General features: G+C 38.3%; 1 pseudogene; it reads right to left on the reverse strand.

Moving 5' to 3' along the window:
• Positions 1-13564: 13564 nt before the first annotated feature.
• LOC112616599 lies at positions 13565-13989 on the reverse strand (annotated as a pseudogene).
• Positions 13990-14206: the final 217 nt, after the last annotated feature.

Genomic DNA, 14206 nt, shown 5'->3' on the forward strand with positions numbered 1-14206 from the left:
AAAAAAAAAAAAAAAAAATTAGCCAGGTGTGGTCACACATATCTGTAGTCCTAGCTACTCAGGAGGCTGAGGTAGGAGGATTGCTTGAGCCCAGGAGTCTGAGACTTCAGTGAGTTATGATTGTGCCACTGCACTTTAGCCTGGGCAAAAGAGCAAGACACTGTAGAAGAGGAAGATGAAGAAGGAGGAGGAGGAGGCGGCAAAGGAGGAGGAAGAGGCACAAAGCCATATGATATATGGGACACCATGAAGCAACCAAATATTTGAATTTTCTGTGTCCCAGAAGGTGAAGAGAAAATGAAAGGGTTAGCAAATCTATGTAATGAAATAACAGATGGAAACTTCCCAAGCCGAGCAAGAGTTTTAGACATCTGGACACATGAGACTCAAAGATCCCCAAACAGATACAATTTAAAAGGTCGCCATGGCACATCAAACTGCCAAAAGACAAAGAGAAACTTCTAAAAACAGCAAGAATAAAGTAGCTAGTCACTTATAAGGGAACCCCCATCAGAATAACAGCAGATTTCTCAGCAGAAACCTTACAGGCCAGGAGAGAACAGGATGATATATTTGAATGATGAAAGAACAAAACTGTCAGACAAATATTATACCCAGTCAAGCTATCCTTCATAAATGAAGGAGAAATAAAGTCTTTCCCAGATAAGAAAAGCTGAGGGATTCATCACCACTAGACTGGCCTTTTAAGAAATGCTCATGGGCCACGTGGCTCATGAGCTCATGGATTACAGTGGCTCACACCTGTAATCCCAGCACTTGGGAAGGCTGAGGTGGGCGGATCACGAGGTCAGGAATTCAAGACCAGCCTGGCCAACATGGTGAAACCCCGTCTCAACTAAAACTACAAAAAAAATTATTTGGGCATGGTGGCATGCACGTATAATCCCAGCTACTCAGGAGGCTGGGCAGGAGAATCACTTGAATCCAGGAGGCAGAGGTTGCAGTGAGCTGAGATCACGCCACTGCACTCCAGCCTGGGCTACAAAGAGAGACTCTGTCTCAAAAAAAAAAAAGAAAAAAAAGAAAAAGAAAAAAGAAATGCTTAAGGAAATATGACACCCAGAAGCAAAAGAACAACAATTATCATCATGAATCACACAAAAGTATAAAAACTACTGGTAAAGCAAATAAAAAACAAGGAAGAGAAAAAACTCAAACATTACCACTACAGAATACCACCAAACCACAAAGATAAACAATGAGAGAAATAAAGGAACAAAGAATACACAAAACAACCAGAAATCAATTAATAGAATGATAGGAATAATCCTTTGCATATTGATAATAATCTTGAATGTAAATAAATGAAAATTTTCACTTAAAAAATATGGTTGAATGGATAGCAAAACATGACTCAACTATGTGCTACCTATAAGAGACTCATCTGACCTATAAAGACACATATAGACTGAAAATAAGGGATGGAAAAAGATATTCCATGTAAGCAGAAACCAAAAACAAACAGAGTAGCTATACTTATAGCAGATAAAACAGACATTAGGTCAAAAACAGTAGACAGAGACAAAGAAGGTCATTATATAATGATAAAGGGATCAATTCTGCAAGATGTTGTAATAATCCTAAACATATATGCACCTAATGCTGGAGCAGATATGTAAAGAAAATATTAGATCTAAAAGGAGAGATAGATTCCAATACAATAATAGTTAGGACTTCAACACCCCTTTGTCAACATTACACAGATCTTCTATTCAGAAAATCAACAATGAAACATTGAACTTAATTGGCACTATAGACCAAATGGACCAAACAGATATTTACAGAGCATATCATCCAACAGCTACAAAATACTCATTCTTCTCAGCACATGAAATATTCTCCAGGATAGACCGTATTTTAGGCCATAAAACAAGTCTCAATCATTTTTAAAAATTTGCAATTATATCAGGTATCTTCTCAGACCTCAATGGAATAAAATTAGAAATCAATAACAAGAGCAAATTTGGCAACTATAAATACATGGAAATTAAACAACATGCTCCTGAATAACATTTGAGAAATTAAGGAGGCAATCAAAAAATGTATTAAAATAAATGAAAATTGGGATACCCCATTTACCCTGATGTGAGTATGTAAATACTATATGCCTGCATCCAAATATCTTATGTGCCCCCAAAATATATACCTACCACATGCTCACAGAAACTAAAAATTAAGGAAAAAGCAAGTGAGAATTAAAACTCAACATATCAAAACCTATGGGGTATGGCAAAAGCAGCACTAAGAGGGAAGTTTATAGCAATAAGCACCTTTAGAAAAGCAAAAAGATTTTAAATAAACAATCTAATGATGCACTTCAAAGAAACAGAAAAGCAGGAAAGAACCAAATCCAAAATTAGTAGAAGAAAAGAAATAATAAAGAGCATAGCAAAACTTAAAAAATTACACACACACACACACACACACACACTACAAAGGATCAACAAAACAGAGTTGGTTTTTGGAAAAGATAAACAAAATCGTTAAATTGTAGTGAGACTAACCAAGATAAAAAGACAGAAGATACAGGCTGGGCGCGGTGGCTCACGCCTGTAATCCCAGCACTTTGGGAGGCTGAGGTGGGTGGATCACCTGAGGTCAGGAGTTCAAGATCAGCCTGGCCAACATGATGAAACCCCGTATTTACTAAAAATACAAAAATTAGCTAGGCATGGTGGTGCACGCCTGTAATCTCAGCTACTCGGAAGGCTGAGGCAGGAGAATCCCTTGAACCCAGGAGGTGGAGGTTGCAGTGAGCCGAGATCGCACCACTGCACTCCAGTTTGGGTGACAGAGCAAGATTCCGTCTCAAAAAAAAAAAAAAGATACAATTAAAATAGAAAATAAAAAGAAGACACCATCACTGATAACACAAAAATATAACAGAGCATCAGAGACTATTATAAAGAGATACACTAACAAACTGGAAAACCTAGAGAAAATGGATAAATTCCTGGACAAATAAAATCTGCCAAGATTGGACCAGGTGCGGTGGCTCATGCCTGTAATCCCAGCACTTTGGGAGGCTGAGTCGGGTGGATCACCTGAGCTCAGGAGTTTGAGACCAGCCTGGCCAACATGGTGAACCCCCCCCCACTACTAAAAATACAAAAAAATTAGGTGGGCGTGGTGGCAGGCACCTGTAATCCCAGATACTCGGGAGGCTGAGGCAGCAGAATCGCTTGAACCCGAGAGGCGGAGGTTGCAGTGAGCCGAGGACGCGCCATTGCACTCCAGCATGGGCAACAAGAGTGAAACCCCGTCTCAAAAAACAAAAAAAAAAAAAAGAAAAAGAAAAAAAATAAATAAACCTACCAAGATTGAATCAGGAAGAAATAGGAAACTGAAACAAACCAAGAACAAGTAATGAGATTACGCTAGTAATAAAAAAAGTCTCCCCAAAACAACAACAACAAAAAAGACCAGGACCAGATGTCTTTACTGCCAAATTCTACCTAATATACAGAGAAGAACTAACACCAAAGCTCCTCAAACTGTTCCAAAAAACGAAAGACAAGAGAATTTTCCATCTCATTCTACAAGGCCAGCATTACCCTGATACCAAAACCAGACAAGGATGCAACAACAAATAAAAGACTACAGACCAATATCCCTGATGAACATAGAAGCAAAAATGCTCAAGAAAATACTATCAGGCCGGGTGCGGTGGCTCAAGCCTGTAATCCCAGCACTTTGGGAGGCCGAGACGGGCAGATCACGAGGTCAGGATATCGAGACCATCCTGGCTAACATGGTGAAACCCCGTCTCTACTAAAAAATACAAAAAACTAGCCAGGCGAGGTGGCGGGCGCCTGTAGTCCCAGCTACTTGGGAGGCTGAGGCAGGAGAATGGCGTAAACCCGGGAGGCGGAGCTTGCAGTGAGCTGAGATCCGGCCACTGCACTCCAGCCTGGGCGGTAGAGCAAGACTCCGTCTCAAAAAAAAAAAAAAAAAGAAAATACTATCAAACTGAATCCAACAGAACATTAAAAATATAACGCACCATGATCAATTGAGTTTTATCCCAGGGATGCAAGGGCGATTTAACAGATGCATATCACATCAACAGAATGAAGCACCAAAACTATAAGATCATCTCAATAGAAAAAGCATTTGATACAATCCATTGTTATTTCATGATAATAACTCTCAAGAAACTAGGAATAGAAGGAACATATCTCAACATAATAAAGGCCATGTATGACAAACCAACAGATAACATCCCACTGAATGGAGAAAAGCTGAAATCCTTTTCTCTAAGAAATGGAACAAGACAAGTATGCCCACTTTCACCACTCCTATTCAACATAGTACTGGAAGTCCTAGCCAGCGTAATAACAGAAGGGAAAGAAGTAAAAAGCATCCAAATTGGAAAAGAGGAGGTCAAATTGTCCTTCTTTGCATGTGACATAATCTTATACATAGAAAAACCCAAGGAAAGTCACCGACACAAAATTAACTAACAAAAATCAGTAGCATTTCCATACACCAATGCAACCAGCCGAGGAAGAAATCAAGAAGGCAATCCCATTTAAAATAGGTACAAAAATACCTAGGAATAAATTTATCCAAGGAGGTGAAAGACCTCTACAAGGAAAACTGCAAAACAGTAATAAAAGAAATAGAAGAGGACAGAAGTAAATGGAAAGATATCCCATGCTCTTGGATTGGAAGAATTAATATCGTTAAAATGACCATACTATCCAAAGCAATCTACAGATTTAATGCAATCTCTATCAAAATACTAAAGTCATTTTTTTCATAGAAATAGAAAAAACATTTCTAAAATTTGTACGGAATCACAAAAGACCCCAAATAGCCAAGGAAATCCCAAGAAAAAAGAACAAAGCTGAAGGCATTATGCTACTTGACCTCAACATACATTACAAGGCTATATTACCCCAAACAGCATGGTATTGGTGTAAAAACAGACACACTGACTAATGGAGCAGAATAGAGAACACAGAAATAAATCCACATATTTACAGTCAATTGATTTTCAACAAAGGTTCCAAGAACATACATTGGGGAAAGAACACTTTTCTCTTCAATGAAGGTGCTGGGAAAATTGGATATCCATATGCAGAAGGATGAAACTGCACCCCTATCTTTCACCTTATAAAAAATTAACTTAAGACAGATTAAATACTTAAACATAAGACCTGAAACTCTATAACCACTAGAAGCAACCATAGGAGGAAAACTTCAGGACATTGGTCTAGACACAGATGTTATGACCAAGATCTCAAAAGCCTGGGAAACAAAAACAAAAATAGACAAACGGGACTATATTAAACTAAAAAGCTACTGCAGGCCGGGTGCGGTGGCTCACACCTGTAATCCCAGCACTTTGCGAGGCCGAGGCGGGGGCTCACGAGGTCATGAGTTTGAGACCAGCCTGGCCAATATGGTGAAACCCCATCTCTACTAAAAATGCAAAAATTAACCTGGTGTGGTGGCGCACATCTGTACTCCCAGCTACTCAGGAGGCTGCGGCAGGAGAATCGCTTGAATCCAGGAGATGGAGGTTGCAGTGAGCCAAGATTGCGCCACTGCACTCCAGCATGGGTGACAGAGTGAGACTGTTTCAAAAAAAAAAAAAAAAAAGAAAGCTTCTACATAGCAAAGGAAACAATAAACAGAGTGAAGAGACAAACTGTTAAATGGGAGAAAATATTTGCAAACTATTTATCTGACAAGGACTAATATCAAGAATATACAAGAAACAGAAACCATTTAAAAATAACAAAAAATAAATAATCCCATTAAAAAGTGGGCAAAAGACATGCATAGACATTTTTTAAAAGAAGACATACAAATGGCCAATAATTATATGTAAAAAATGCTCAACATCGCTAATTTTATATGTAATTTTACATGTAAAAAATGCTTAACATCACTAATCATCAGGGAAATGCAAATTAATCTTACCCCAGTTAGAATGGCAAAAAACAACAAATGGTAGCGAAGATGTGAAGAACAGGAAAATTTTTTTTTTTTTTTTGAAATGGAGTCTCACTCTGTTGCCCAGGCTGGAGTGCAGTGGCGCAATCTCGACTCACTGCAACCTCTGCCTCCTGGATTCAAGCAATTCTCCTGCCTCAGCCTCCCAAGTAGCTGGATTACAGGCGCCCGCCACTACACACCTGGCTAATTTTTTTGTATTTTTATAGAGACAGGGTTTTACCATGTTGGCCAGGCTGGTCTTGAACTCTTGACTTCAGGTGATCCACCTGCCTCGGCCTCCCAAAGTGCTGGGATTACAGGCGTGAGCCACTGTGCCCAGCCTGGAAATTTTTATACACTGTTGGTGGAAATGTAAATTAATACAGCCACTATGAAAACCAGCATGGAGATCTCTCAAAAAACTAAAAATAGAACTAAGATATGATCCAGCAATCCCACTACTGGGTATTTATCCAAAGGAAATTAAATTAGCATATTAAAGAATACCTGCACCCCCCATGTTTATTGCAGGACTGCTTACAACAGCAAAGATATAGACTCAAGGTAAGTGTCCATCAACAGAGGAATGGATAAAGAAAATGTGGCATATATACACAATATAATATTATTTGGCCATAAAAAAATGAAATGATGTCATTTATAGCAACTTGGATGGTACTGGACGTCATTATGCTTAGTGAAATAAACCAGGCACCAAAATACAAACATCACATGTTCTCACCCATATGTGGGAGCTAAAAAAGTTGATCTGGAGGTAGAAAGTAAAATGATATATATTAGAGGTTGGGAAGGATATGTGTTCGGGAGATGAACAGAAAGGCTGGTTAATGGGTACAAACATACAGTTACATAGAAGGAATAAGTTCCAATGTTCAATAACAGAGTACGATGACTACAGTTAACAACGATGTATATTTCAAAATAGCTAGAAGAGAGGATTTGTAATGTCCCCAACACATAGAAATGATAAATACTTGAGGTGATGCATACCCTAAATACTCCAACTTGATCATTACACATACATGCATGTAACAAAATATCACATGTACCTCATAAATATGTACAAATATTATGTATCAGTAAAAATTTGAAAATTAAACAACACACTCCAAATAATCCATGGGTAAAGAAATAAATCATAAGGGAAATTAGAAAACTGTTTTGAACAAAATGAAAATGAAATACACAACAAATTAAATTTTATGGGATTTAGTTAAAATAGTGCTTAGATGGAAATGTATGCTTGTAAATGTTTCTATGAGAAAAGTAAGATCTAGGAGTGATGTCAGCAAAGTGGCAGAATAGGAAGTCCCAGCCCTGATCCCACCACAGAAACACCAATTTAACAATATAGAGACCAAAATACCTTTATTAGTAATTCAGAATCCAGTTAAGAAATTGTCGTTCTTCAAAAAAGCACAAAATCAGTAACAGCCACATTGAAACAGGTAAGAAGAGAAATTTCACTTTACCTGCATAAGCCACCCCCTTACACTGGCCCAGCTCAGTGCTGAGAGAGATGGTCTCAGCCCACGACTTCTCCTTCAGGAGGAGGAGATAGTGGAGCATGCATCCCTAGTATTTTGAGGCACTACCTGAGGGATCCGTTTCTGTCCTATCTCAACCAATCTCCAGTATGAGATTTCTGAGGGAACTGGCATAGTTTGAACACCTGGGGGCAGCCAAGAAAAAAGATAAAAGGTAGACAGCATACTGCAGCCAGCACAGTTCTGTAGGATCAGGAGAAGGAACAGGACCCCGAGACTTCTTCTTCAGGAGGGAGGGAGAGGTGTGGAGCATGCATCATCCAATGTTACAGCCTTTCAGCGTACTGCTCTAGGAAAAAGAAGGTAGCTTACTGTTGCCAGTAGGACTCTATGAGACTGGGAGAATGTGTATAACCATGAGCATGCACATCCATAGAAAAGGTTTGAGAGGCTCTCAAAGGATTAGTAACCAGAATATATAAGGAACTCAAATAATAACAACAGCAAAAAAATAATAATAATAATACAATTAAAATATGGGCAAATGATCTGAATTGACATTTCTCAAACGAAGATACACAAATGGCCAAAAGGTATATGAACAAATGCCCAACGTCACTAATCAGAGAAATGCAGATAAAAACCACAATGAAACTTCGTCTCACCCCAGTTAAAATGGTTATTATCAAAAAGACAAATTAGAATATGTGGAAGAAGGCAAAAAAAAGAAAACAAAAGCAAAAAGACAAAAAATAACAAATGTGGATAAGGATGTGGAGAAAAGGGAACTCTTATACATTGTTGGTGGGAATGTAAAGTAGTACAGTCATTATGGAAAAAAACTGTGGAAGTTTCTCAAAAAACTAAAAATAGAACTACCATATAATCCATAAATCCCACTGCTGGGTATTTATCCAAAAGAAAGTAAATCAATATATCGAAGAGATCTCTGCAACCTCATGTTTATTACAGCACTGTTCACAGTAGCCACAATTTGTAATCAACCTAAATGTCGATCAGCAGATGAGTGGATAAAGAAAATGTGGTACATATACGCAGTGGAATACTATTCAACTACGAAAATGAATGAAATTCTGTCATTCATGGCAACCTGGATGAACCTGGAGGATAGGATATAATGTTAAGTGAAATAAGTCAGGTACAGAAAGATAAATGCAGAAATTCTCACTCATATGTGGGAGCTAAAAAAATTCAGCTTATGGAAGTAGAAGGTAGAATCATGGTCATTAAAAGCTGGAAAGGGGAGGGAGGAAGGTAGGGTAGGGAAAAGCTAGTTAAGATACAAAATTATGGCTAGATGGGAGGAATAAGTTATAGTGTTCTATAGCACTATAGGGTGAATATAGTTTACAATAATTTATTGTAGATGTTTTAAAGCTAGAAAAGAGAATTTTTAATGTTCCCAACACAAAGAAATGATAAACGATTGAGGTGATGGCTATCCTAATGAACCTGGTTTAATAATTACACATTGTATTCACGTATCAAAGTACTACACTGTGCCACATAAATATGTATAATTATTATGTGTCAACTAAAAATAAAATAAAAAAATAAACACGTGATTTAAGGCCACCCCCTAAAAAAATTAAAACTAAAAATAGAATTACTATATGATACACCAATCCCACTACTGGGTATGTGCCCAAAGGAATTGAAATCAGTATGCCCAAAAGATGTCTGCACTCTGATGTTCATTGCAGCATTATTCACAACAGCCAAGACATGGAAAAACCTAAATGACCATAAAAGGATGAATAAATTTTAACAATGTCATATATATATATGTCTCACATATAATATATATATCATATATATATATTAACATTGTTAAAACATTGTTGTCGTATCTGTAAGATGTTTTATGTAAGCCTCATGGTAACCACAAAACAGACATATATATATGTCTCATATATATATATACACACACACAATTGAACACTATTCACCCTTAAAAGAACAGGAAATTCTATTTGTAACAACTTGAATGAATGAATAAACCTAGAGAACATTATGTTAAGTGAAATAAGCCAGGCACAGAGAGACAGAAACCATATGATCTCACTTTTATCTGGACTCTAAAAGAGCTTAACTCCTAGAAGTAGAGAGTAGAATGGTGGTTAGCAGAGGCTGGGGAGAAAGGGGTGGGAATGGACAGGCAAAGGGGAGATGTTGGTCAATGGTTACAATGTTACAGTTAGATTAATCAGTTCTGGTGTACCATTGCACAGCACAGGGACTATAGTTAATACTAATGTATATTTCAGAATAGCTAAAAGAGAAGATTTAAAAATGTTCTTTCAGCCAAGCATGGTGGCTCAGGCCTGTAATCCCAGTGCTTTGAGAGGCTGAGGTGGGAGGATCACTTGAGTTGAGGACTTTGAGACCAGCCTGGGCAACATAGTTAGACCCTGTCTCTATCAATCAATCAATCAATCAATATTCTTCCCACAAAGAAATAATAAATATTTGATGTGATGTATATACTAATTAATTCCACGTGTATACATGTATCAAAACATTACATTGTACCCCATAAGTACATACAATTATTATTGGAAATTAAAAATAAAATAAAACTTTTTTAAAAAGCCATACAAAAGCACAGTTGCAAATGATATGGTGTAACCATGAAGTGCTGGCAGAAAGACTATCTCAGTGTGCAATAATCTGAAATATGATCAGTGTTTTTAAAGCTTAAAAACATAATAGCTACAATAATTTGTTAAGGGATAGACAATATAAAAGATGTAAATTGTATCATTGTACACATAAAATGAGTGCAGGGTAGAGTTAAAGTTTACAGTTGTTTAATGTGATCAGAGTCAAGTTGTTATCAGCTCAAACTAGCTTGTCGTATCTGTAAGATGTTTTATGTAAGCCTCATGGTAACCACAAAACAGAAACCTATAGTAGACATACAATGATAAAAAGTAAGTAATCAAAGTATACTACTAGAGAAAATAATCTAATCATAAAGAAAGACAGCAAGAGAAAGAAAAGAACAAAGGCTCTATAAAATAACCAGAAAGGCGAGGCGCGGTGGCTCATGCCTGTAATCCCAGCACTTTGGGAGGCCAAGGCAGGCAGATCACTTGAGGTCAGGAGTTTGAGACCAGCCTGGCCAACATGGCAAAATTCAGTCTCTACTAAAAATACAAAAATTAGCCGGGCCTGGTGGCACATACCTGTAATCCCAGCTACTCGGGAGGCTGAGGCAGGAGAATCGCTTGAACCTGGGAGGCGGAGGTTGCAGTGAGCTGAGATAGTGCCATTGCACTCCAGTCTGGGTAACAAGAGTGAAATTCCATCTAAGAAAAAAACAAAAACAAAAGCAAAAAACAGAAAAACAACAAAATAGCAGCAGAAGTTCTTATCTATCAATAATTATCTTTATTAAATTCTCCAATCAAAAGGCATAGAGTGACGGAATGAATAAAAAACAAGACCCAACTATGTGCTCCCTAGAAGAGACTCACTTAACCTTTAAGGTCACACATGGATTAAAAGTGAAAGGATGGGATGCAAATGAAAACCAAAAGAGAACAGGGGTAGTGATACTTATTTAAGACAAAATAAACTTTAGGTCAAAAACTAAAACAAGACTGATATGGTTTGGATCTGTGTCCCCACCAAATCTCATGTTGAATTGTAATCCGTAATGTTGGAGGCGCGGCCTAATGGGAGGTTTTTGGATCATGGCAGAGGATTTCTCATGAATGGTTTTGCACCATCCCCCTTGATACTGTCCTTGTGATAGTGAGTGGGTTCTCGTGAGATCTGGTTGTTTAAAAGTGTGTGGCACCTCTGGCCCTTTCTCTCTTGCTCCTGCTCTGGCCATGTGACATTACTGCTCTTCCTTAGCCTTTTGCCATGATTGTAAGTTTCCTGAGGTCTCCCCAGAAGCCAAGCAGATGCCAGCAGCATGCATCCTGTACAGCCTGCAGAATTGTGAGCCAATTAAACCTCTTTTCTTTATAATTACCCAGTCTCAGGTATTTCTGTATGGCAATGTGAGAATGGACTAATACAGAGACTAAGAGTGTCATTATATAATGATAAAGCAAACAATTTATCAAGAAGATATAACAATTATAAATATATATGCATACAACATTGGAGCACCTACATATATAAAGCAAATGTTAATAGATTCAAACACAGACTGTAATATAATAATATTAGAAAACTTAAATACCCTACTTTCAGCAATGGACAGATCATCAAGTCAGGAAATTAATAAGGGAATATTAGACTTGAAATACACTTTAGACCAAATGGACATAGCAGACATATAAAAAACATTCCATTCAATGGCAACAGAATACACATTCTTCTCAAGAGCACACGAAACATTCTCCAGGGTACAGCATATGTTAGGTCACAAAACAAGTCTCTTTTTTTTTTTTTTGAGATGGAGTTTCGCTCTTGTTGCCCAGGCTGGAGTGCAATGGCATGATCTTGGCTCACTGCAACCTCCACCTCCCGAATTCAAGCGATTCTCCTGCCTCAGACTCATGAGTAGCTAGGATTACAGGCATGCGCCACTACACCCAGCTAATTTTTGTATTTTTAGTAGAGATGGGGTTCTCCATGTTGGTCAGGCTGGTCTTGAACTCCTGACCTCAGGTGATCCTCCCGCTCCGGCCTCCCAAAGTGCTGGGATTACAGGTGTGAGCCACCGTGCCTGGCCAAAACAAGTCTTAACAAATTTAATTAGATTGAAATACTATCAAGTGTCTTTTTCAACCAGAAAGGTATGAAACTAGGAATAAATAACAAAAAGAATTTTGGGAAATTCACAAATAAATGAAAATTAAACAACATGTTCCTAAACAACCAATTGGTCAATAAATAAATTAAAGACAAAATTTAAAAATATCTTGAGACAAACCAAAATGGAAACAAAACATACCAAAACTTATGGGATTCAGCAAAGAGGAAATTTTATAGCAATAAACACCTACAGTCAAAAAGAAGAATGATCGGCCAGGTGCGGTGGCTCACGCCTGTAATCCCAGCACTTTGGGAGGCCAAGGCGGGTGGATCACCTGAGGTCGGGAGTTCAAGACCAGCCTGACCAACATGGAGAAACCCCGTCTCTACTAAAAATACAAAATTAGCCAGGTGTGGTGGCACATGCCTGTAATCCCAGCTACTCTGGAGGCTGAGGCAGGAGAATTGCTTGAACCTGGGAGGTTGCAGTGAGCTGAGATGACACCACTGCACTCCAGCCTGGGCAACAAGAGCGAAACTCTGTCTCAAAAAAAACAAAACAAACAAACAAAAAAACAAAAAGAAGAATGATCACAAATAAACAACCTAAAGTTATGTCTCAAGGAATTCATTCTTTTTATGGCTGAATAGTACTCCATTGTGTATAAGTACCACATTTTCTTTTTTTTGTTTGATCCTGAGTCTCACTCTGTTGCCCAGTCTGGAGTGCAGTGGCTCAATCTCTGCTCACTGCAACCTCTGCCTCCTGGGTTCAAGCAATTCTCCTGCTTCAGCCTCCCGAGTAGCTGGGATTACAGGCGCCCGCCACCACGTCCGGCTAATTTTTATATTTTCAGTAGAGACTGGGTTTCACCATGTTGGCCAGGCTGGCCCCAAACCCCTGACCTCAGGTGATCCACCCACCTTAGCCTCCCAAAGTGCTAGGATTACAGGCATGAGCCACAGCGCCCGGCTCACATTTTCTTTATCCATTCATCTGTTGATGGATACTTAGGTTGTTTCCAAATCTTAGCTATTGTAAACAGTGCTGCAACAAGCATGAAAGTGCACATAACTCTTTGATATACTGATTTCCTTTCTTTTGGGTATAGACCCAGCAGTAAGATTGCTGGATCATACGGCAGTTCCATTTTTAGTTTTATCGAAAAACCTCCAAACTATTCTCCTTAGTGGTTGTACTAATTTACATTCCCACCAACAGTGTATTAGTGTTCCCTTTTCTCCACATCCTCACCAGCATTTGTTATTGCCTGACTTTTGGGTAAAAGTCATTTTTTTTTTTTTTTTTTTTTTACTGTAAAATAAGTTTATTGGTGGTAACGTGATAGAATTTATTCCTGATATCTGATGTTACAAACTCTAGGGTCCTTGAGATATGCAGGATCTTTGTATGTAACTGGCATAAACCCCATTATTTGAGCTCTCTTGATTGCTTTTGTTATTTCTTTCTGTTTCTTCCCACAAAGACCCGTAATGTGCCTCCATAAATGCATTCAGTAAATGGAGAAACAAACTGGGACAAAAGCTGTGCATTCTTATAATTTACATGCTTTCCACACAAGATACATTTCTTAAGAGGTTCTTTATAAGGGTTTTCCATTGGAGTGGGCAGGTCCTCATTGCTGGATACCTGTTTATATTGTGAACAACCCCTTCTCAAAAGCACCGTGGGAGTCCCGGGATGTGTAAGTCTGACAGCAGCCGTTACCAGGTGTGTCAACTTCTTCCTCCCTAGACCACCGCAAACAGCAACCATAGCAGTCTTGGTTCCGCCTGGGTAAAAGCCATTTTAACTGAAGTGAGATAATATCTCACTATAGTTTTGATTTGCATTTTTCTGATGGTCAGTGATATTGAGCACCTTTTCATATGCCTGTTTGTCATTTGTATGTCTTCTTTTGAGAAATGCCTATTCAAATATTTTGCCCATTTTTTGATTGGAGTATTAGATTTTTTTCCAATACAGTTGTTTG

Source organism: Theropithecus gelada, chromosome X, assembly GCF_003255815.1.
Source record: "Theropithecus gelada isolate Dixy chromosome X, Tgel_1.0, whole genome shotgun sequence".
Lineage (NCBI taxonomy): Eukaryota > Metazoa > Chordata > Mammalia > Primates > Cercopithecidae > Theropithecus > Theropithecus gelada.